We start from the raw sequence: 24,815 nt of genomic DNA, 5'->3' as shown, positions 1-24,815 counted from the left end.
CTCTCTCTAGACTCACTTCTCCTGCTTACATCTCTATGACTGAACTGCCAGCTCAACTGTTGAAATACAGCTCTTGTTACTCTCATATTTTGTTGCCAGTTTCATCAGGCTGGACAGAAATGACTCCCTGCAATAAGTCGAAATTCTCAAGATTCAAACTTCTGAAAACAAGGAATCCATACGTTGTAGAAACCACAGCGTGGTATCCACCTCGGACTCTTTTCTACCAGTTCAATTACAGAGAACTGAAGTAATGCTTCGGTGTACATTCTTATCATGGCATTGATTATTCAGTTTTGATCACAGGGTTTATGGTATTTGGAGAGTTTTACTACCATATGTATGTATCTGAAACATGCTTGATAGGGAGGGATTTTACTTCATTCCAGTGTTTGAGCTTTTGTTAATAAGCACAGAAATCCAAAAGCCACCATGTTCATACAAAACCACATTATTTCATTAGTTCACTAGTTACTCCATTGGCGAGCACTTCAAAATAGAAACAGTTATAACTGAAAATTCTGGTCAGAAATTATGCTGCTATAGTGAAATAAAGATTGTCAACACATAGTCTCCTAATTAAAAACACTTGTTTATTTTAATTAAAAATCTTACTAAAAAATGTGCCCCAACACAACTGTTTTTAAAAGATTTATATATTTATGCATACAAGAGCTGGGGTACAGGCCAGAGGTGTGGGGGGTGAGAGGATTCACCAGAGACAGAGTGGGGAACAGAACAGTCAGATTGACCAAAATACACTGCTGAGGGGAGCAGCGGGCAAGTCAGGAGAGGTCTGCTGCGCCATGTGGGTAGCTCCCTGGTCAGCGGAGGGATGGAACTCATGCTGCAGAGGCTGCAGATGCTTCACAGGTTGTGTCTTAACTCCTTGTGCACCAGGGAGGCCTCCAACTCTACTTTTTTAAAGTTGACTGAAATGTCACATCTGACCAAATATAAAGAGACTTCACTATAAAATCTACTTAAAAACGAAACAGAAAAATGTTGCCACATTCTATTTTGGGCAACACAGAAATACACAGGTGGTAATTCTACCCACAAGAGGGAGCCTGTATTTTTACATTTTTGTCAGAAAACTCGAAAAACAAAATATGAAATTCTAAAAATGATTGTTGATACCATGATCTTTCCATCAGATTAAGTTTTGAGATAATCAGGTTTCAGCTTGAATATTTTTCTTCAACCATATCTATCACTAAATTAGAAGATTAGAGAGTTAATTGGAATTTAAACAAATTTTCTATATATATTATAAGTGGATTTTATCAAATGTAAGAACGGAGATGTAACTGCCAAATCAGACTAAGGGAAAACTCCTTTAAGGTGGTAGTGACATTAACTGGATGAAACTGATTAGAATTACCATGCGTGCTCAGTATCTGAATTTAATTACATAGAAGTGAAATAATATTTTAGTGGTCTTCTTATTGATAAAGAGGCTTGTGTAAGCCAATAATTTTCTCTGTATTTATGCAACAGGAAATCACAACACCCTATTTTAAAAATTACCATGATGGTCATTTGAACTAAAATCACTGAAAATTTCCCCAAGAAATACTGTCACTTGCATGACACCATGGTGAAATTTCCTGTCTTAGGAAAAAAAAAATACCAAGAAAAATTCTAACTTGATTTTTTAATATCATACAATCTCTTTAAACAATGAAATAAGGTTTTAGAAAAATAAAATGCATTAATTGACCTCAGAGCTACCTTACAAAAATAATTCTGGCAACACTTATCAACCTAGAGATAGCTGTTTTAAACCATTCTGAGACAGGGTAGTGAAGGAGCTAAAATCAGTTTTGTGAGCCCTTGTAAACTGCAGGAAGCAGATGATATACTGTTCCTTTCCCCCAGGGGCCTCTTCTCAGTCCCTTGAAGATATTATATAACAGGGATCAGGCCAGGAGCTGAGGAAGAAGGGGTTAATCACCACTGCTCTTCCTTCTGGAATTCCAACCTCCCCATTAAATCATTGTTTTTTTCTCTCACCAGGGACTGTGAATCTAATGGACCTAAAATCAATACCTTATAAATGACATAAAAAATATATTCATTTTATGGACTAATGTACCCTACTGTCTGAATCCTATTTACACCCTCTGCTTTAAAAAAGGAACCACAGACCCATTTCTGCCAGTAAAAGGTTACTCAGTCACTCTGGTGACATGCTGCTGAATGCACTGTTGTGCTAAAGGGCAGCAGGAGGGAAAGATGGGTGACTGCAAAGCTATGACTGCAGAAACTTGAAACCTGGTGTGGCACATTCATGTGAAGAATCACAACCAGGGAAAAGCATGTCGGTGGCTTCAAAGAGGCTCACCATGTCCTGAGGTGGATGAGTGTGCAGGTCTCTATTTCATTATCTTGCTTCATAACTAACATAACATTCTGAGCACATTGCATATAACACATTAATACCTAAAAAGTGAGGACTACTTCCATTTAATAGTGAATGCTACAATGGTTGAAAAAGACAGATAAGAAAACCTAAAGGTCAGAAGTACTTACTAACATACTACCGAGAGACTAGCCAAATAAAAGTAGTGTCAGGTTAAATCACACTGAAACCATAGTCCCTGGTGAGCTCTGCAGAGAATAAGAGCTTTCCGTCTCTCATAGACAGCAGGGCAACAACCAAATCATACAGTGACTGCCTGGTGGGCTTTCACGTATTAATAAGATAGGCTGATTAGAAGGTTTTATATATACAGAAGATTCTTCGATTCAAATGACCCACACACTTCAGAACCAATCCTACCACCTAGAAAGTACTATGCTTGTTTCAAAAAGTATAGTTTAGAAACATTGTAAACTTTTTTTTTTTTGGAGAATATCTTCTACCTGTTCTATTTTTAAGATATGCAATATAGAGCAACCTTGTTAAAATGTAAAAAAGAGGCCTGCATTGCAAATAAAAGCATGTCAAAAAACAAAATACAAAAACAAAAAAAAAAAAAAGGGAAGGGGGAAAGAAAGCTAAAAACTCAAAGAACTATTTTCCTGGAAAAATATCATTCGATTTACTTTGGGTTTCAGTGAGTACTAACTGAAATAGTCAGAGAATAATGAATAGAAAAAGCAACTTTAAAACAGATAAGTTTTCAGAAAATTCTAGCAACAGGTCAGCATGAGATTTCCTGTTCAGTTTTACTGGCTTAAAATCCTCATAGTCATAAAATTACAAAAGAAAGAAAGAAAGAAAAACTGTTGTTCTTTATTCCATTTGCCAACCAGAGTCATTTATCCCCTATTAGATAAAGTATAATAGACTCTACCAAAAGGGTCACTGGCCTTCCATTTAATGATATTGCCAGCCTCAATCTGCATTTTCCCGGCAATGTCCCTCAACACAGAATAAATGGCTGATCTCTTCACAATAACAGCTGATTTCTATTTATTAAGCTAAAAAGGTCACCATTTTCTACGGCTGGGCCGCCCTGCACTATTGATAATTTTATGCATAAACAAATGGCAAATTTGTGCCACATAAATATGCATTAGCAATTACTTTTTCCTTGGGCAACGCTCACCGCATGCAAATGTGTACCTCGCAGGGCCTGGTAGCTTTTGTTTTAGCTCTTGAACAGTGAAACAAAAGAGCACAATAAACAATTTTAAAATTGCCAATCAATAAGCAATGCAAATGCAAAGGTAAATGGCAAGAAACTTGCTTTGAAACAACAAAACAAAAAGTGAGGTGGGGAGGGAGATGGTGGAAGGATTTTCTTTTTTATATTATTTCAGTTCTTTCTTGTTCATAATGAAAAGGCTAAAGTACTCTTGACACAGAGCAGCTAGCTGGGCTGGTGCTAAAGCAGATGCCAGATGGGGAAGTGGAAAATATACACATGTTCAGTAAACACACACACACACACACACACAACCCCCCAAGAGGAGAGAGTTAAAGGGAAAATTGGCTTCAAATGCACCACCTTTTCAAATGTCTAGTTTCCAATTTCAGAGAATCAAAGAATTTTCAATCTGGGAGGAGCTATGGAGATACATAGCCAAATCCCAACCCCAAGGCTCTTCACCATTTGCTGTTTTTGGATGTCATCTTCCTCAAACAAAGAGATTATACATGATCGGCGAGTATGGTACTTTCAGGAACATGTAAATGGGGAATATGAGTAAGTAATATAAGTAAAGTAAGTAATAAAGTATTATGAGTAATATAAGTAATAAAGTAAGTAATAAAGTAAGTAATATAAGTATAAGGAGTAAATGAGGAATATACAAATAAGGAATAAAAACATATCACAAAATACCTCCATGCCCAGATGTTTAGACACCAAACTCCCCATGGGACATCAGGGCCCATGGATAGAGAAAGGAAGAGGCAACAGGTAGAAGAAAGTATAGGAAAAGAGTGCTACTAACTGAACATGAAAACACATGATAACTTCGAAAAAAGTTGGGGATTTTTAATCAAAAAGAACTCTAATAAGATAATTTTTTCTATCACACACTTTTCTAAGTCTTTCACACTGGAACCCATCACATGGCTGGTATATGCCTTAGCACAGAGGTACAGAAAGGTTAAGAAACTCATACTAAACTAAGGCAGTGCTAGTTCTGGGCTTGACCCAGTGATACTCAGTGCCTGCAAGCTCCATTACTCCCAACACCACCTTAACATCCATTAAGTAATACTACTAATACTCCTTTTTTTTTTTAAAGTACAACTCTTTATTTTTTTATTATTTTTTAAAGATTTATTTATTTATTTATACAAGCACTGGGTACAGTCAGAAGTGGGGGAGGGTGAGAGAATTCACCAGAGTCAGAGCGGGGAACAGAACAGGCAGACTGACGAAATACACTGCTGAGGGGAGCAGTGGGCGCGGCAGGAGAGGTCTGTCGTGCCATGTGGGACCCTCGCCGGCAGCCGGGGATCGAACCAGTGTTGCAGACACTGCGGGCAGCTTTGCAGCCCAGCGCTCAACCACTGCGCCACCAGGGGAGACCCTACTAATACTCCTTAACACCCATCCATTTTGACATGATTGAACAATCTCTTCTTAAATGTATAGACAGTCTTGCCTTTGGAAATGGCAATGTCCAAATAAGTCAAATTATACTCTAACATGTTTTAATTTGGGCCTTAGACAAGTTTCTTTAATGAAGTTATTAAACAACACTTTAGCTTCTAAAAGTATATATACCATGTGGCCCAGCAATTCCACTTCTAGGTATCTATGCAAAAATACTAATTCAAAGGGAAACCTTCACACCTATGTTTAGAGAAGCACTATTTATTATTATTTTTTTATTTTTTTATTTATACCAGCATTGGGTACAGTCAGAAGCATGGGAGGGCTAGAGAATTCACCAGAGCCAGAGTGGGGAGTAGAACAGGCAGAAGGACTGAAGTATACTGCTGTGGGGAGCAGTGAGTACGGCAGGAAAGGTCTGCGCGCCATGTGGGACACTCGTGGGCAGCCAGGGATTGAGCCAGCACTGCAGAGGCTGCGGGCAGCTTCACAGCCCAGCGCTCAACTGCTGCACCACCAGGGGAGGCCCGAAGCACTATTTACAATAGACAAGGCATGGAGAAACCTAGGTGCCACAGGACAGATGAGTGGATCAAGAAGATGTGGCATGGGCCTCCCTGGTGGCGCAGAAGTTGAAGCGCTGGGTTGCGAAGCTGCCCGCAGCCTTTGCAGCACCAGTTCAATCCCTGGCCACCAGGCGAGGGTCCCACATGGCGGGCAGACCGCTCCTGCCACCCGCTGCTCCCCTCAGCAGTGTACTTTGTCAGTCTGCCTTCTCTGCTCCCTGCTCTGGCTCTGGTGAATTCTCTCACCCTCCTGTGCTTCTGACTGTACCCAGTGTTTGTGTAAATAAATAAATAAATCTTTAAAAAAAAAATCTTAAAAAAAAGAAATAAGAAAAAAAAAAGAAGATGTGGCATATATACAAAATGGTATATTACTCAGTGATCAAAAAAGATAAATTCATACCACTTGTGGCATCATGGATAGTACTAGAAGGGGATAGTCTATGTTAAGTGATCCAGAAGGAGAAAGATAAATTCCAGGTTGTTTCACTTATGTATGGAATACAGAGAATCCAAATAAAGGATCATCAAAGACATATTGTAAAACCAACCCTTGAAAACAGACTGTAGATCTAAGATACTCAAGAGAGAAGGGAAAGGGGAGAGCAGAGAACAGTGGAGGAGGAGAGCAAGTAGAATGTGGTGGTGGAGGACTATGGGTGACTTAGTAGTGGTTGTGAAAAAAATAAACAAGGATGTTTAAAAAATGAATAAAAATAAAAAAGAACTAAAACATATTTTATCTTCTGTAAAATGTACAAATATTCATATATCTGCACAAAGGTGCATCACTATACACACCTTGAGAACATACCATAGTCTTGTCAACACTGAAGAACAGAAAAACACCTGTGATCCCAATCTTGATCCTCATATAATTAAAGCTTTTATGATTCCACAAAAGTTTAACAAACATTAATGACAAAGTACTAAGATAAAGTATTGTTGGCCAATTAACAAATAGCCAAACTTGGAAATCTAAACCCAACCTGTAGGTCTATATTACTTGAAGCCAAGGTATTCTAAACAGGATCTTAGAATCTGAGAGGATGCTAAAAGTCAAACTTCTTTAAAGAACGTCATGAAGCTTTTCCCCCCACCCCCGTAATATGAGTCACCAGGGTCATTGCTACATCTTCTACATACAGTGTATTTATGTGAATTAGAGAAAGACACACCTTTGAGTAGACCGTTCAGAAAATGTGCCGCTTGCACAACCATTCAGGATGGTGCTGAAGAGACCATTGAGTTGTTTCTGTTAGAAAAGTATTATTTCTACTTTCTATAGATTTAAAGATATTTGAGAACAAAGGATCCACTTGATGCAAAACAGAGATTGCAGTAAGGAGTGATGTTTTGCATGTTTATACAAATAAGGATATAGCTAACATACTGCTATTCCGTTAGATGTTGTCTTAATTATCAGTGTTTGCAACTGAAAGTATAAAAACCGAGCATGGTTTTTTCCTTATTATCAAGCAAATGCAAAATATATGCGCTGAAGACCATTACTATATTACAGGAGAAAGCTTTACTTATGACTGCTCACCCAATTCCTCACTCTCTATGCAGGAAAGGATTTTAAACAAATATTACAATAGAAGTGGAATTGGTCTGAAATATGCAAGCACTGGTACAGTCCACTATGTAGGATCCATGTAATGCATGTAAATGGAAGTGCACAGGAAGTATGAATAACCTCAGTGTATTATAAGGACACTTCAGTGTGAAAGGCTCAAGGTGGGTTCCACAGCCAGAGGAAGGGTCAAATACACAACAGCAAAGGATCATTGTGTGTGCCCAGCCAGACTTTTGTGGGAACGAAATTAGGTTTAAATAGCAGATGTCCTGCAGGATTGTTTACTGCAGAATTGTTTACAATAGCTATGACATGGAAACAGCCTAACTGCCCAAAAACAGATGACTGGATCAAGAAAATGTGGTACAGATACACAATGGAGTACTATCCAGCAATAAAGAAAGAATCTCATGCCATTCACAACAACATGGATGGCGCTAGAAGAGATTATACTCAGTGAAATAAGTCAGAAGGAAAAAGAAAAATATCAGATGGTGTCACTTAAAGGAGGACTATACTGAACAAAGGGTTAAAAAAAAAAAGGGCCTCCCTGGTGGCGCAGGCTTTGAAGGCTCAGCTCTATCAAGCCATCATCAGCCACTGTGGCATGAATTCAATCCCTGGCCAGGTTGCTAACCCACATGGCACAGCAGACCTCTCCTATCTTGCCTGCTGCTCCTGTCAGCAGTGTATGTCAATAGATCTGGCTGTTCTTCTCCCTGTTATGTCTCTGGTAAATTCTCTGACCAGTCCCCACCCCTCTGGCCTACACTCCAGTTCTTGTATGTATTATAAAAAATCTTAAAAAAATAGAAATAGCACTTTGAAAATGAATGTCATCACTTTTATATTGTAAAATAAATTGTATTATTGTAAATAAATGATGAAAGAGTATTTGCAAGATACCTGGAAACATACTGTGTCCTCTATACTAAAAGATAATGTATTTGAAAAAATACTTTATTTTATATGACTTAGTTACACTTACACTGTTTTTAAACATATGACTTTCAACAAGGGATCAGGAAAATGACAAAACTTGCAAGCTGGCCATAGGTTTGAGACGTATAGAAGGGGAGAGGGAGGGAGAGGGGCCAAAACACGGAAGAGCACAAGGGACTATGGTGACGGTTCACGGGTGATGGTGTGGTGGGAAATTTATGGGGACTATGCCTGAGGGGAGAAATCAAATAGTGTACGAAAATGAACAGCAATGTAAGAAAATAAAAAAAGTTTAATCAATGAAAAAATAATTAAGTAAATAGCAGGTGCCTTTGGGGAATGTGAAAGTCGTAGAAGCAGCAGCAGGACATTCTAGCCAGTACTTTTTGTGGAGGTCAGGAGAGCCACCCCTCATGTGTCCTGGATGAGCAACTGCCAACCTTTTTCTCTGAGATCCCTTCTTGGTTCATCCCCTGCTCTGACACCTGACATGGGCTGACCGGATGGCCCAAGTTCCCCAGGTTTCCCTGCAGCTGGCTTCTACTTGAGTTCTAACACCTAGAGAATGTGGTGTAAGGTGTGTGGAGAGGGGCCATGGTGTGCATGTGAGTTTGCATGGGTGAGTGTGTTTGCACCCAATGTGTGTGTATGCCCCTGCCAATGCATGTCTGAGGCTCTTGCTTTCATTTTCTTAAAACAAAAAATTTTACTCTGCACATTGACATGTTCAAAAGTGAAACACTAATAAAAACAAGCCCTCACCACTCATAGCAGGAATTTAGAAAACCTAAATAAGAGACCAGGAAAAAGACTAATCAATACAAAGTAAAATCAAAGTCAACAAGCAACTATAAACCAGAGACACACTGACACACTACGGGGGTGGGGGGGGAGGGAAGGACTAGTGTCAAAATAAGGGGGGGGGTGCAATTGTATGGGGAATATAACCAAAATGAAAATGCATACATTGTGCAAAGATGAAAAAAGATGTAAGATTTATATAAAATAAAATATTTAAATAAAAAAAAAAAAACAAGCCCTCACCAACCATCTCCAAAGTTCAACATTCCTCAACCTTCTGTTACTTGAATTTCTCCCCATCTTTCTTTGCTTTACCTGGTCTGTCAGACATCAACCTGGCTCTCCCTCCTGCCAGACAGGCCCCATGGTTCCAATTTCCATCCAGTGCCCTGGAAACCTTGTCTCTTCCCTTCTTCCCAACATTAAGGTGGTGGAAACTCTAAGATGTTCTTTCATGACATATTAAGTCAATTTGTAATGATTTTCCAGTTTTACATACACCTTTTTAAAAATAATCAAAACTACTTCTTTGTGCTTGTACCCTGATTTTATTTTATTTACTTGCCTTTTGACCACCTAATTGTAGAACCATATTTACCCTTTATTCACAGACTCCTTCAAGCAAGTCAAGGCCAACTACAATATAGAACCCTATCACCATCATGGAGACCAGTATCCTGGTTCAATATTTACCTTGCCTGAAATATAGTGGCCTATATATAATATTCATATATTATTTGTGTTCCAGACCATCCATTCTTATTCCATGCCTTTTGTCAGTAGCTTACTGATTTCCTGTGTTTTTTTTTTTTTTATTGACTTATCTAAGTCTATGGGCCAAGTGCACAACAACCGAGGACTACTACTGCTCCTGGAAATTCTACCCCAGTGTATGACATCATGGGATCCATCATGATGGTCTATTTTAAGGAAGTAACTTAATCTCTCATGAAATAAAGTGAATGGCAGAGACTAGTTAAGCAAGTTTATGTCTTAGACCAGACATGTTTAACACATAGGCATTTATTTATTCACAACAAAACATGACCTTGTGATATTAGGAATAAACACATACATACACACACACACCATAAAAATGACTGATGTTAGATGGCTCTTACAAAATTACATTTTGAAAAATTATGGTACTATGAATCAAACACATAGATTAAATTTCCCTGAAACAGACGTGTGCTTAATAATTAATGGGAACAGATATAAATAATATTTATGATTTTATCTTACCCAAAACACTTGAATAATTATGCAGTAATCATAAGTTAGATGAAGACATACTTACCAAATCTGGACTTTAATCTGTGAGGAAACTTTTTAAAAGATCTGTGGAAATGATGACCTTAAATCCACAAACTACAACTTTAACCTTATTATAAAAATATCTAGATGAACAGGTTTGCTTTATGGTTAGGTCACAAGACTTTGTAATTTGTACTGGCAACAATTACAATGCAAGCAAAGAAAGAGATCGTAAATGGGGAAAAAAAAAAAAAAAGACAATCCAGGTAGCAATTTTAGAGCACCCAAAAACAAAATTAGGTAAAAACCTATACGCCAAATAATAACATGGTATTTGAAATACTGTCAAATACTTAGCCCAGCAGTGGCTTCTATCCTAGGGAACTAGATAAATATTCACACCCAGAAAAGGTCAAGCAGGAACATCTTGGGTATGACAACTATACTAAATCAGATACAATTGGGAAAAGATATATTCAGCCTGAAGAAAGATTAAATGAAAGAGTAGGACAGGGGCTCATCATTAATACAATCAGATATTTAAAGGGCCCCCAGTTGGATAGTATAGATTATATATAGGAGAGACTAGGTAGATATATAGCCTCATGCTGCACATAAAAGAAAAAGTTTTGTTTTTTGATGACAATGTTGCACAAAGGTAAAATTCAGTACCTTATGAAAAATAACTTTTTTTTTCATGAATTGTTTAGCAATGAGATTGAATCGACAAAGTCAAATAAATTAAGGGTTAAGCAAGGGTTTTGGATATAGAGAAACTGGGTTACTTCTGGCTTGACTACTATTGGACACAGTCACTTAACTTATCTGTCCCTCGGTTTTCACATCTGCAAAGTCATCTAAATATATATCTTACCCAGGAGAGGGGGAAGATGAGGCAGAGCCTAGGCTCATCTGTCAGAGGTCCAAAAACAGGATTCCTGAAGTATCAGGGATATTGGATTGTCTAGCCTTTAAGATCCATTCCTATCTGAGACTAAATTCTACTTCTCAATATTCAGGTATATGGTTTCATAAAATTCTAGGTTAGGAAGGCAAGCACAAAAAATTTACAGGAGGGGGAGTGCTCAGCAATCCTGTGTTATTACAAAGATTTTAGTATCATTAGAGAAAGGATACTCATGTTTGGCCAAAGACAAAGCAATGAAATGAAATGCATTAAGTATCTTTTAGTTCAGACGTATAACATTGTAAGTCAGATATTAATCAGCAATATTCATTTTTAATAAACTTACAGTATAATTTTATTTTCTCCTTATTATCTTCAGTTACTCAGTTTAGACCAGCTGGATACCAGAGACTGAGTAAATGAAGTTCTTATACTTTCTGAACACCAAGAGCTACGTCCTTGCTGCTGTCAGCCAAGCTTTCCACTACTCCTTCACTTTCAGCTTCTGTCACAGCCACTTGGCACATGGATCCAAGAGAATCACAGAAAGTGAGCTAAGTAGAGCTAAAGGGATCTTCAAAAGATGTGATAGTCAAATTCTTTTCTCTGAAACCCTGGGATTCTTGTACTTCAAGGAATGCACAAACAATTCAAGAAATTCTTAGAACAAAATAATTTTTTTCCCATTTGTGTGTATGTGTTTGTTTATTATTGAAGTACTGTTGGTTTACATCCTTGTTAGTTGTAAGTATAGAATCCCCCCTTTCAGGTGTAGTCACCTTAGGATACACACCACCAAGGGGATTATATGGTAAATTTTAAGTTTTTTTAATATATATATATATAATTTACATCATTATTCATTTTTGTACAATATATACTTTCTCCTCAGGTGTAGTTCCCGTAAAATTACCACCACCAATTCATCCATGTACCATCACCATAGTCCCTTGTGTTCATCCCACCCCTGTTTTGATCCTTCTCTCTCTGCAGAATGTCTCTGATTTAGAATTTCCTGTTAATTTTGTTTTTTAATTTATTATAATAATGTTTTCCCTGATCTCAAGGGCTGGTTTTACAGTTTGTCTTTGCTGACACTTTGTTTGGTTTCTCTATATTCCACATATAAGTGACACATCATCCTAACAATTAATAGAGTCCTTTAGACTTTTCAAGGTATTTTTACTTAAGCTGTCTGATCTGATTTCACAGCAATTCTCTAAGGCAGGTTTGACAGGGAATTTAAGAAACAGATTACTAAAAAAAACCTAAGCCTCTGAAAAATTATGACTTGACCTTCAAATCATAGAACTACAAGGCAGCAGATTAAAGGTAAGAACCCCAATCTAGACTTCTTTCCTGTTCACATGGCCTGTGACAGACCCCAGGTGGTACCTCAGGGACTGGGCAGACAGGTTCTTCTGAAATTCGTCAATGTATGGAAGCACCTATTCAATTCTGGAGTGGTGAACATCATACGGATTATATACCATCCTCTCAGTTTATCTTCTCAATCACTGACAGTTTCCACTGTTAAAGCTGGGAATACTAGAGTGGTTCCCAAAAAAAGGGGGATCTTTCCCCTGGGGGACAATGAGCAATGTCTGAAGGCGTTTTAGATTGTGGCACTTGGGGGATGGGGATGGGGATTACTACTCTCCTCTAGTGGGTAGAGATTAGGGATGCCTCTAAACATCCTGCAGAGGACAGGCTCATTTCCCAAAACAAAGAGTTACAGTTTCAGCGTGTAAACAGTTCTGAGGCTGAGAAACCCTAGATTTTTATTTAAGCCATCTGTTTTTGTCTCTTATTTTTGTTACATAATCATAATAATGCTTTCAGAATATACCATTTGCTGGGTATTAATGACCACTTTGGCATAAGACTATCAGCTCTTGGGTTGTCACTAATTCCACAAATGCCCTATGCCTTAATCTTTGCTGTGTGACAATACATTGAACAGTGGTTCAAGTGACAGAGGTCGCCATTACCGAGATAAATGGATCATAAAATAATTTGTCATGGTATTTACAACACTTTGCTTATAAGAATCTTGAAAATAAAGTGATGCAAATGAGGAAAGTCAGAAGCATACATTTTGATAATTTGAAATGGAAATTTATTGGAGTTAAGAAGAGTACCCTTTGACTTTTCCGTTATGTATAGCATATATCAGAAAATTCACAAAAACGCACATTCAATCTTTCAAAATGAATTTGGTTATCTTATGTGTTAAATTATTTTAATAGGCATTATGGTAATTAATAATATCCTCTTTACAGGGAAAGCTGTCTCTGAAATCAGGGTTCTCTACTCTGTTTCCCACGGACAGGGACTAAGGGACCATCTCTAGACTAGACTCCAGTCTTAATAGGAGCCTAATAAAAGTGAGGATTCTGGGACAATGAGTCTTCAGTCATAGAGATGCCACATGGTGTCTCCTCTGTGGTATATCCGGCTTGCTTAGTCTTTAACCTTCGGTGTCCTCAGCTAGGGAAGCACCTAAATAATGACTTAAGGACTTAGAGGTTTAGCCTTTTTCTGGGCTATCCTTGTTACATATCCTTGTTGTAATATGATGAAAGTTACAAACCCACTCAATAGAAATGCAAAGTCTCACATTAAGAGACCATTCTCTCAGGGTCTCTTGTGTCTCAGGTTCTCGCCAGTGAAGGTATCCACAACCGCTTTTCAATAGGACTACTTCTCAAGGAGATTTAGAGAGTGAAAACCATGGAAGACAGAGACAGTACCTCCTGGAGCAGAGGGAAGATTTGGTCACTGTCCAGAGTAATAAACTTTAAGCAGGCTTACTGTCCGTTATAGAAGAGTCAAGTTCCTGGGGCCTCGCTGGTGGCATAAGGGGTTAAGGTGCAGCTTATGATGCTATCCACAGCCACTGCAGCACAACTTTGATCCCCGGCCAGGAAGGTGACCCACATGATGCAGCAGACCTCTCCCGACTTGCCTGCTGCTCCCCTCAGCAGTGTATTTTAGTCAATCTGCCTGTTCTGTTCCCCACTCTGTCTCTGGTGAATCCTCTCATTCCCCCACAGCTCTGGCCTGTACTCAAGTTCTTGTATGCATAAATAAATAAATCTTTTAAAAAAAAGAGTCAAGTTCCTTAAGTGGCCACTACTATTGCTGTGAGTGATAAGCTGTCCTTTGTCTCTAATACAGATTCCAGCATCTTCTGCTAGCATACACGGAAACTATGATAGGCTGATATGTTACTTTGCCAAATGGGTAAATATCTCAGACCCTTCATAGTTCATAACAATGCACAAAGATATCACCAGGTATGTCATTTTCACAAATGGTCATTTTGTCCCTATTTCTAAAACCAAAAGCCTTCAAAGTATCTATTTTTAATTCTTAGTACAGTAGAATGATCACTGATTCTATTATCTGAAAATATTTTAAAAATCATACTACATAATGTTCAGTTTATTTTGATAAAAAGCTATTAAAATAATAATAATAGTAACATGAATTGAGTGTTTTCTACATGCCAGGTGCTTTGCTAGGAACTTAACAAATATTATTGAGGTTTACTCTGACAGCAACACTAAGGCAGTCATGCTTATATCCCCATTTCACTGGAGGAAAAAAAAAGGCATAACAAAAGTAAGTAACTTGTTCAACACTACAATACCAGTCAACCTTGGAGGCAAGCTCCCAGAGTGGAAAAGAACACAATGGCAGAGGGGCATCTGTGGAATATGCACACGAAGTTACTGGAGCAAGGGGGAAGACCCAGCCTCCCCAAGGAGGCAGTCGTAGCTTCCCAGAAAAAAAGGATGACTGAGATGAATATAGAAAGATTATTAAGAATATCCCAGATCAAGAAGTTAGGGGGCATGAAGTCCCCAAGTTTACACATCAGGAAATAGAAGTCCAGATACAAGGTCAAAGTCACATCACTGCTTTGAAACACAGAGCTGCAGTTTGATGTATGGTGAACTTTTATTATCATATCTCGCTGTCCTCAAAGATCATTCCTCATTTTTTTATTAGGCAATAGGCAATGTTAGTATTATCTAGTATTTATGTTATGATTACTCTTCTTTCATAGTATATTAAAATATGAAGTCCGTAGACATCGGGCATTCAAGGAAATAACATATGAATACGGTGTCATAAAAGTATTTCTTTGTTAAGAGGGGCCGAGCACATCACAAAGTATACAGAGGGTTAATAAATCACTTGGAAATTTAAATGTCATTTTCTGTTATATTTTATTGAAAGACTTATCATGATTATAGACAAAGTTCCAACAAGGTCAACATCGATGTTCCAAAGGCATGAGCAGGTAAGCTAAAGAGAGATCAAATAAATTGTTTAAATGTTACAGCATAGGTAGTTCTCACGAATGTCTCTGCAACCAGTCAAACTTCCATTAACATAGTTAGAAACTCTCTGATATGAAGAAAATGACTATAACTTCAGATATTACTCTAAGGAGCTATTGCTATAGAATAGAAATGAAGAGATGTAGATAAATCTGTTAATGTTCATCTTTTTCACATAAAGTGTGTTTATAGGGACAGCAAATAGAACCAAGAAATGCAAGGAAATCATGGCCAATAAAAAGATGTGAGTAGAGTTGCAATACTTCCTGAGGTAGGGATAGAGTATACTCATATTGCTTTTAATAGAAATTCAGTTTGCTTTGGTAGACAACACTCAAGTCTTGGGAAGTGAGGTAACCAAGACTATTTTTATCAAAAGAGCAAAATATTACCACAATATTCCTGGTTGTTCAGACACTGATTTTTAGGACAATAATACTACTGCCACCACATGCACTTAGTGGCAGTGCAGGGCAGGTACTATGATGGTTGCTGGAAAATGGAGCTAAATAGGCTGTGAATAAGCCCTACAGCTGCTCATAGCATGGAAGGTGGAGGCAGCAGTAACACAGCTAAATACAATAACCACTGTCATTCTTTTAGGGAGAATCTTCTCTGAACCAGGGACTATAAGAGGTTGACAACTAAAGTGACAGGTGGGGCCTTTCTGGTGGTGCAAGGGGTTAAGCCAGCACTGTGAAGCTACCCTCAGCCTCTGCAGAACCAGTTTGATCCCTGGCCAGGGAGCTACCCACATGGCACAGCAGACCTCTCCTGTCTCACCTGCTGCTCCCCTCAGCAGTGTATTTCAGTCAGTCTGCCTATTTTGCCCCCCACTCTGTCTCTGAAGAATCCTCTCACCCCCTCCCCAGACCTCTGGTCTGTACCCAAGTTCTTGTATGCATAAATAAATAAATCTTTAAAAAAAATAAAGTGACAGGTGAAAGTGAGGAACTATGAAGGAAAGGTGCCAATAGCTTTTTGCATTTCAAATACAGTAACTTCCAGTTCTTCCCTGAGCCATACATGAGCAAAGGGGACAGAGCACCAAGATAACTGATAACCAATGGTCAGTTAGTGGTATTAATATTTTCAATCTCATCAACTTGAGGGATTATAGTATGGGTAGGACAAAAAACTGATATATTCAACAGAATTTGACTCTCAAGAAAAACAATATCTGAAGTTTAATTAGTTGAGAAGTCACCAAAAGGTGCCTAAATAAAACTTTGCTCAGGATTTTTTTTTTAATTTTTTAAAAGATTTATTTATTTATTTATACAAGCACTGGGTACAGTCAGAAGCTATAGGAAGGTGACAGAGAATTCACCAGAGACAGAGTGGGGAGCAGAACAGATAGACTGACAAAACACACTGCTGAGGGGAGCAGCGGGCACGGCAGAAGTCTGCGCGCCATAAGGGACCCTTGCTTGCAGCCGGGGATCGAACCAGCTCTGCAAAGGCTGCGGGCTGCTTCACAGCCCAGCGCTCAACCGCTGCACCACCGGGGAGGCCCAGGATTTTTTTTTAAATACTCAGAACCACACTTTGGATACTCTAGTAATCCAAACAAATCCATAGCTGTGTGGTAAGTGCCTTGCCACATCGAAAGGATATTTGGGGATATGGTTTATTCACCACAATTTTAAGCAACAGAAAGATGGTACAGCATGGACATAGCATTGATCCAATATTTGCAAAAGGAGCTGGTTGAGAAGAGTCCACGTTTTGTGAGGCTTGTAACTTTTATGATTTGGGATGCCTTCTTCAAAGAGGGAGATCACTAAACCTTTCCAATGGCAATGTGGAATTTCCTTATGATTGATAGTTGAGAAAAGATTCTTTCCTCTTTGCAACTTCGTTTTGGCAAGGTCATGTAAAATTTTCAGACAGAATCAAATTTGGGAAAACCTTTATCAAGTTTCTGATATGACATACATTTTGAAAGAACTTTCCACTGACTAGTCTGAGTCTACACATTTAAATCCAGTTGCTTGTCCATTGTCTACAAACTTCAGGGACATAGCGGGTATTCGTAACATGGCGTGGCCTATGTCCCCAAAACTTGCAATCACCAGCAGTAGGGTGAGTCCTAGGAGCCATTCCCATCTGAAAGAGATCTTAAGAACATAACCACAAAAGATGTGACTGTGGATGATCTACAACAGTCCACTCAACTATACGCAGTGTCACCCCAAATCAATTTTCCTTTCCATGATCCCCCAAATTAGTGGTGAAAAGTGATGAAGGATAAGTTGGGATACAAGTAAATGGTAAAACTCACCATCTTACAAATTCAGCAAAATCCTATGTCCACATGATATATTTTACTGGGACTCAGCCAGGGTCATGGAATGGATTTTATCTTCTCTTGCTTCAAGGTGTATGTGCCTCTGGTTCTCATCATAACTTTTAAAATTGTGACCTTAAACAGCAGGTCATAACACTGACCGTAAATTAAATAAGTTAACATAAACTATTGGGTCCTACACACCTACATTTTTTAAGATTTATTTAATTATTTATACATATAAGAACTGGGGTGTAGACCAGAGGGGCAGGGAGTGAGAGAATTCACCAGAGACAGAGTGGGGAGCAGAACAAGTAGATCTACTGAAATACACTGCTAAGGGGAGCAGCCGGCAAGACAGGAGAGGTCTGCTACACCGTATGTGGGTTAGCTCTCCAGGCAGGGATCAACCTCAGGCCACAGTGGTGATAGTGCTGAGACTTAGGCCCCCTATACATCCATTATAACAAATCCTTTCAAATTCACAAGGCGAGAGCTGTATCTCTCACACAAAATGAATCTTTACCATAATACACAGATACTCCAGAGCATGCCATCAGAGATGAAAGAAGGGTCTGAACACACCCAGGACTGCTGAGTGGCAAAAAGGAAATTATGAACAAAAGAAAATTGGGGAAAAAGAAACTTCATGGATGATGTAATTTAGAGATGCACATTAATATCCCAGGAGGGCATTTGCGCACCAACGTCAGTGCTAGCAGGATTGTGACGCTTTACTGATTTTCCACTTTGCTTCTAATTTTTTTTTTTCAAGCCCAGGGGAGTAAGCCTACCACCCTGCTGACACAGTAATATCGATCCAGGTTACTGAAAATTGAATTATACTTTCCTACTTTACTATTAGAACTGGATTGTTTATGCATTTTTTTAAATAGGTCTTCTCCCCAAATGGCATAAATTATCAAAACTACTTTATCTCCTTCAGTTGTTCTATAGTGTGTCTGCTGGAATAAATCACCAGAACATAACAATAAACAGCAATAGCATAGAAACAGCTACATTAAGTAGTAAAGTGTCATTTTTAACATTATTTGGACAACTTTAAGTCCACAAAACATAAGATGTAGAAGTTGTTCCTGTAAAAGCATTAGAAGTACGTACGTCCATAACTGCAGATTCAAAACGCTAAACAGAATTCTGATGTGGGTACCCCACAAATTGATCAAATTGGCTCAAATCCATCTGTTCACTTCCATGTAAATAATATTCACACGTGCAGTGCTGGGGTGTCTTCTAAGACAGGCCCTGAGACGATCACTCACCAGTCACTTCCCCCTTTTACAGCTGTCTCCTCAGTAATGCAGGGGGTTTTCTTTCCACTCAAACGTCATCCTAAGGAAAGAGCTCCAGGAAAAAGCTACTTCTCCATTTTCCCTCTTTCTACCTGATTTCTGCCTTGGTAACTAATGTCACTATCTAATGAAAGCCTTTGGTTTTTCATCTCTGCTTCTTTAGTCCAAGGGAGCTATTTCATAAGCAAATGTGAGCACCTTTATGTATGTGAAGGGTGAGAAGCAGAGCTGTTCTGGCGCTGTCTATCTCTCATAAGTAGCAATCCCCAGAGAGCAATCCAAATACTCAGCAGTCAACATTGCACCCTAACTCTTCTCTGTGGATGATGTAAGTTGCGTCCATGACTACATCTTACTGAAGACAACAGAGTCTCCCTGAAAAAAAGTGAACTTCTTTTTATTTTTTAAAGATTTTATTTATTTTCGCACAGAAGAACTGGGGTATAGGCCAGAGGTGAGGAGGATAAAAGGATTTACCAGAGAGCAGAACAGGCAGATCTACTGAAATACACAGCTGAGGGGAGCAGCAGGTGAGACAGAAGTCTACTATGCCATGTGGGTTAGCTCCCTGGCCAGAGATCAAACTCAGGACTTTGTGGAGGGCCTTAGAGATACTAGTCCTGAGAATTAACCTCTAGACCACCAGGGAGGCCCCAAGAAAGGAATTTCTTGCATACAAAGTAGCTCTGATCTGATGAGGGATGCTGCAGAGGAGGTCAAATTAGGGAAATGTAACCTGTATAACAAAGGCTGCACTGCATTTGGTGCTACAACTGGCTGGTCACACTGTTCTCTGTGTTCTCTCCTCTTAGAGAAAACAAGTCAGATTTTAACATCCACAGGAGGTATAATGGGTATAATGCAGTTTGGGAAACAGCCAATCATTTTCGAACTTGCAGGATTTTACATTAGCAATGATAAATCTCTTGCAAACGTTTATGACAGATATAGTTAATCTATAACATACATGCATTTACACACATACATACATAAATATGCACTTATACATATACTTTCATACTTACAAATAAGAGAACGTATATACAATATACACATTATGCATATGTATACAAACACGTGAGAGAGAACAATATCCACCTACTCACAAACACACATTTCTATTTACTCTCTTTGATTGCTAGTAGCAATTTTTTTTTAAGATTTATATATTTATGCAGACAAGAGCTGGGGTGCAGGCCAGAGATACAGGGAGTGAGAGGATTCACCAGAGACAGAGTGGAGAGCAGAAGAGGCAGATCCACTGAAATACACTGCTGAGGAGAGCAGCTGGCGACTCAGGAGAGGTCTGCTACACCATTCAGGTTGCTCCCTGGCAGGCCGGGGATCGAACTTGTGCTGCAGAAGCTGCGGACAGCTTCATAGTGCTGTGTCTTAACCCCTTGTGCCACCAGGGAGGCCCCAGTAGCAAATTTTTTTCTTACAATCACTCTCTTTACTGCCGGAGGACCTGAGCATTCTGCTCCACAACAAACAAATGGTTTTCCCTCCAATTTCATCTTTTTTAAAAACACATATCTATTCAACTCAAAGTCTTTTTTTTTTTTTTTTTTTTTTGCAATACAGAAATAAGTGAGGGATGATGCGGACACTGGTTATTTCAAACACCCCAAATACTTTCATCCTGCATGCATGGTGGATCTAGCCTGAAGAAACTGGAAGGAGAATATATGAACATAAACTCCACGCTGTGCATCCTTTCACTCATTAAAGGATATCTTGCTCCTTAAAAGTGATACTATGCTTTAAAAGATACTTTTCATTTGGGGTGTTAAACATGCTCTCCTTAGATTGGTCCTGGACCTCAGTGGCATCACACAGATTGATTTTGTGAATAAACAAGAAGTAAAAACCTTCTTTCATTTGGTGATTATTTTGGAATATGTTTCATCTTAGAAATATGAGCCACTTATGAAAAGAATAAAGGAAAATTAAATCTGAAAAATAACATCTCCCAGCATGGTACTGGAAAACTTCACCTTTCACTCGAAGACCAAACAAAAGTTTATCTGAGTCTCCATGACATGACATTTTCTCAAATTAGCAGAAATACCTCTAAAAGCTGACTTTATGTAAGATGTGATCATGAAAATTCACCTGCTTCATTTTTTTCATGAAATTTTCAGTAGCAATGTTGCAAAATAATGGAAAAGGCAACTCCATTATTGCAATGTGGTGAGACTCTCTCACTGATAAACTTGAAAAGTGCCACATTTATGGCAACTTTACATTGAGGCAACAGTGCCCCTCTCCAAAGCTATGTGCCCAGGGTCAGAAGTAGAGATTTCTCAATGGATGCGGCAATGCACGGCAGCAATCAGGTCCAGGCCAGTTTCCTTTTGCTCTTTTGACCACACATTGGTCAGTTATATATATGGCCCAAATATTTACATAAAATGTTAAAGTCATGAGTAAGTACAGAAAATATCTTTTGAAGAGCTGAAAGGCAACAGATAATCCAACTTTGTGACAGTCACAGCGACAAAGACAAGACGGTAAAAGCAAGAGGAAAGCTCTTTCCCATGCAGCCAGCAGGCTTTCTGGATTCCTTCTCCTTACTAGGGCTTTGCCACGTCACATGCGGAAGGCACATCAGATAATGTGCTCTCAAGAAGGAGTTCAAAATTGCTAAATCTTTTTATTTCATAGATAGTAGAATTTCTGGCACGTGGACATCTGCACACCCAAGAGCCTACACAGATAGACTCACAACACAAACCGACAAGGCCTCCGGTGAATCGCTAATCTACTCCTCACCCCAACGGCCAATTAATAGAATTAATGATTTTTAAATATCTAACAGCCACAGACGCCACAGAGGTAGTTATGCAAAGTGGCTTAGTTTAACTTAGAAGAGACTAAAATATAGTTTAGATCCTTTCTTATTCATTTGCTTAAGTTTCTTCCTTGTAATTAAAATTGTGGCTCCAACCTATAATTCGGTCAAAATCTTGAGTAGTGACTGATGCTTATTACCAAGGAGGCTTATCTAACATGATGTATATTTCAGAGGACAGCACTTATGGTTTTTAAATCACTGGGTCTTTCTGTTCAAAGTAATCAACACTGAGCTTCATGTAGTGCAGTTTCCCATTTTCAAAAAACTTTTTTTCTTTCCAATAAAACAAGCTGTTCTTTCCTTTCTCTACATATCGCAAGCTAAAAAGCAGCACAAGACAGCAGCACAGGCATCTAGAAATGGGATTTCATTCATTACTACAAGTGACCGATAGGCTAAATCAATTCACCAAAATATGTAGCATCTGACTATCTCCTATAAATAGTGCTAAAGCTTACAGAAATGCTTTTACAATTGAACGGATCATTTAAAGAAGGCAAATGACTCAACCAACCAAGAAAGTGTGATTTGTTTTAAGACTATCTTTCGTGTTCTCACTGTATCTCCAGTGCTTTGGGAACTGCTATGTCATGGAAAAGCAATCTCTGTGGGTCTAGCACCATGCATGACGGCTGAGAACATTTTTGAAGGAACAGAATTGCACAAAGGCAGTGGATACCAGCTGATGGCTAGGTGGGGAAATGGGTGCTTCTACTAAGACCACCAGAGCTCCTCCTTGGCTAGGATTCACCACTGCCAAGTTACTTCCATGCCCACTTTCGTATGAATTTTGGATGCCAGATTTGAATATATGCATGTGAGCTATCATGAAAAGCCATGAACCACCACCAACCCCTCCACATCTTCTCTTGCTTCAAGGTGTATGTGCCTCATCAGAAGACTGACTCCTATTTTCAAAATGACAACTTCTTCGATCATTGTAATTTTAAGTTAGAGGAAATGGATTTTTAAAAACCTTCTAAAACATTGTCAATTTTTTTTACTGATTTTAAGTCTATTAAAATGTATACATATTCCTAATATTTTAAAAAGTGTAAAGATATTTCATGCAAGTGAGCTATTTCATGTAAGAGAGTAATAAAGTCAAACGTTAGCGCCAGTGAAAAGTTATATGCAAGTATGCTGTGGTTGCACTAGTAACAATTGTGTTAACAATCCTTACAGAGCAGTTGCAACATGCTATACATTTATTTCTAGTATTTAAGTGCACTTTATTCATGTAAATTGCAGAAAAAGTCAGTGGGGAAAGTGCTCTAATTCACCCACTTCTTACCACCCTGCACAAAGTTGCAATTTTAACTTTTGTATTTCTGGTGGGTCTTTATCCTCTTCTGTTATCTCCAGTTGTCTCCCTCCACTGGTCCTGGGGTAAATCATAATTCAATGGCCTGCCCAAGTAGCTTTGACTTTCAACTCCTACATAATATGAGACCATTCTATAATTTATAGCATGTTTCATATTTGAGGTTAAACTCCTAACTTCAAATACCAGAATAAATATAAAAACTAATAGACCTAAATCTGAAAGAAGGAAGGTTTACACTAAGTGTCTCTCATTCTTGGTCTCTAACCTGCTGAGCATTTCCTATTTTAAGTATTTTTCCTTTGTCACTGCAAGTGTTTGTATCTGGGTACATTACAAAGCCTTACAAATTATAACCTACCTAGGCAGGAGTTCTCATTTTACAACTTATTGTCTATTGTGCAAAAGATGTAAAAATTTTCTGCACAGTGTCTTCATATTTCCAGAGAAAAGTGGCCATAAAAATTCAAAGTAAACAAATACTTGACAGTTTATGTAGCAGCACTTTTGATTTTCCTGATATGCTTTCCCAACTGGCTCACGGATATGAATTCATTTAATAAGTTAATTTCAGAAAAAGAAAACTAATTTATCCCTAGTGAATGTCACTATTTCCTACTAGGTCACCTAAGTGCTTCTAAAGCTCTGCATCAAACAAAGGTTTATTATGAGTGGAGTATTTTTTTCTTCTCTGATTTGATGCTTATCATAATTTGATTTTATGACTCCTTATCCTGCTTTCTGGGCGATATTTAATTTGCTAAGACTAAAGAAGGCATAACAAACCCTTCATTTTCCCAAGGCAATCTCAAAGGTAAATACAATTCTAGAGGCTTTTCCTACAGAAACAAATAGAAGCACAATTTTTTCTTGATGAGCTTCAATGCTGGAAGTTAGGGAATACCAGAGATCCCAGTCAAACACTGCTACTGCCAACAATTTCAAACTTACTTTAAAGTAACTTTTACAACAGTTTCAATGCCATCTCTTTAAAGGTTGACAAAATTCTGAGACTGAAATTCTGCTGATGGTAAATTTTCTGGGTTCAGAAAAAATTTAAAAACATGTCATAAAGGGAAAAAAACCTAAAGAAAGATGAAGAGAGACCCTACATATAAGAATTAAAGTATACTGGAATTTAGATATCTTTGCATTAACTATACACGTTAGCTAGTTACAGGAAGCCTTAAAAATGGTGTTAAATGTACCATCTGGAATCTTGTAAAATGAACTTTTACCTGATGGTTAGTGGCAATTTATTACTAAACACAAGAGAGATGTGTGAGCTATTTTGGACTCAAATAGGACATTATGCTTGCAACAAGACCAATATTCACTAAGCAGTAAAACAGACCACTGAAATTGTGGTAAAGCTCCTGAGCATAATGGATCTCAGACTTTTATTCCTTCTGTTAATCTCTCCTCACAACTTCCTTCTTCCAGGAAGCCATCCAGTAATAGTTCTTCCAAATCTATAATCTTTCTTCAACGTTCATACTTGTGTCTTAAAAACAGTATGTTGCCTATTCACATAGCCCTGAATCACTGTATAATCAATAGTCTACATGTCACCCCAAGTTGTGAAAACCAGCATTAGGATTTAGTG

At 38.4% G+C, this 24,815-nt stretch overlaps 1 protein-coding gene across 8 annotated transcripts in view; it reads right to left on the bottom strand.

Annotated features, from left to right (window-relative positions):
• The window catches only part of SOX5 (SRY-box transcription factor 5), a 1,024,531-nt gene that overhangs the window by 740,918 nt on the left and 258,798 nt on the right, over positions 1-24,815 (bottom strand). The window lies entirely within an intron of this gene.

This window comes from Talpa occidentalis, unplaced genomic scaffold (genome assembly GCF_014898055.3).
Source record: "Talpa occidentalis isolate TD23 unplaced genomic scaffold, MPIMG_talOcc4v2.1 talOcc4.16, whole genome shotgun sequence".
Classification (NCBI taxonomy): Eukaryota; Metazoa; Chordata; class Mammalia; order Eulipotyphla; family Talpidae; genus Talpa; species Talpa occidentalis.
This window is presented reverse-complemented; position numbering and strand designations above follow the sequence as displayed.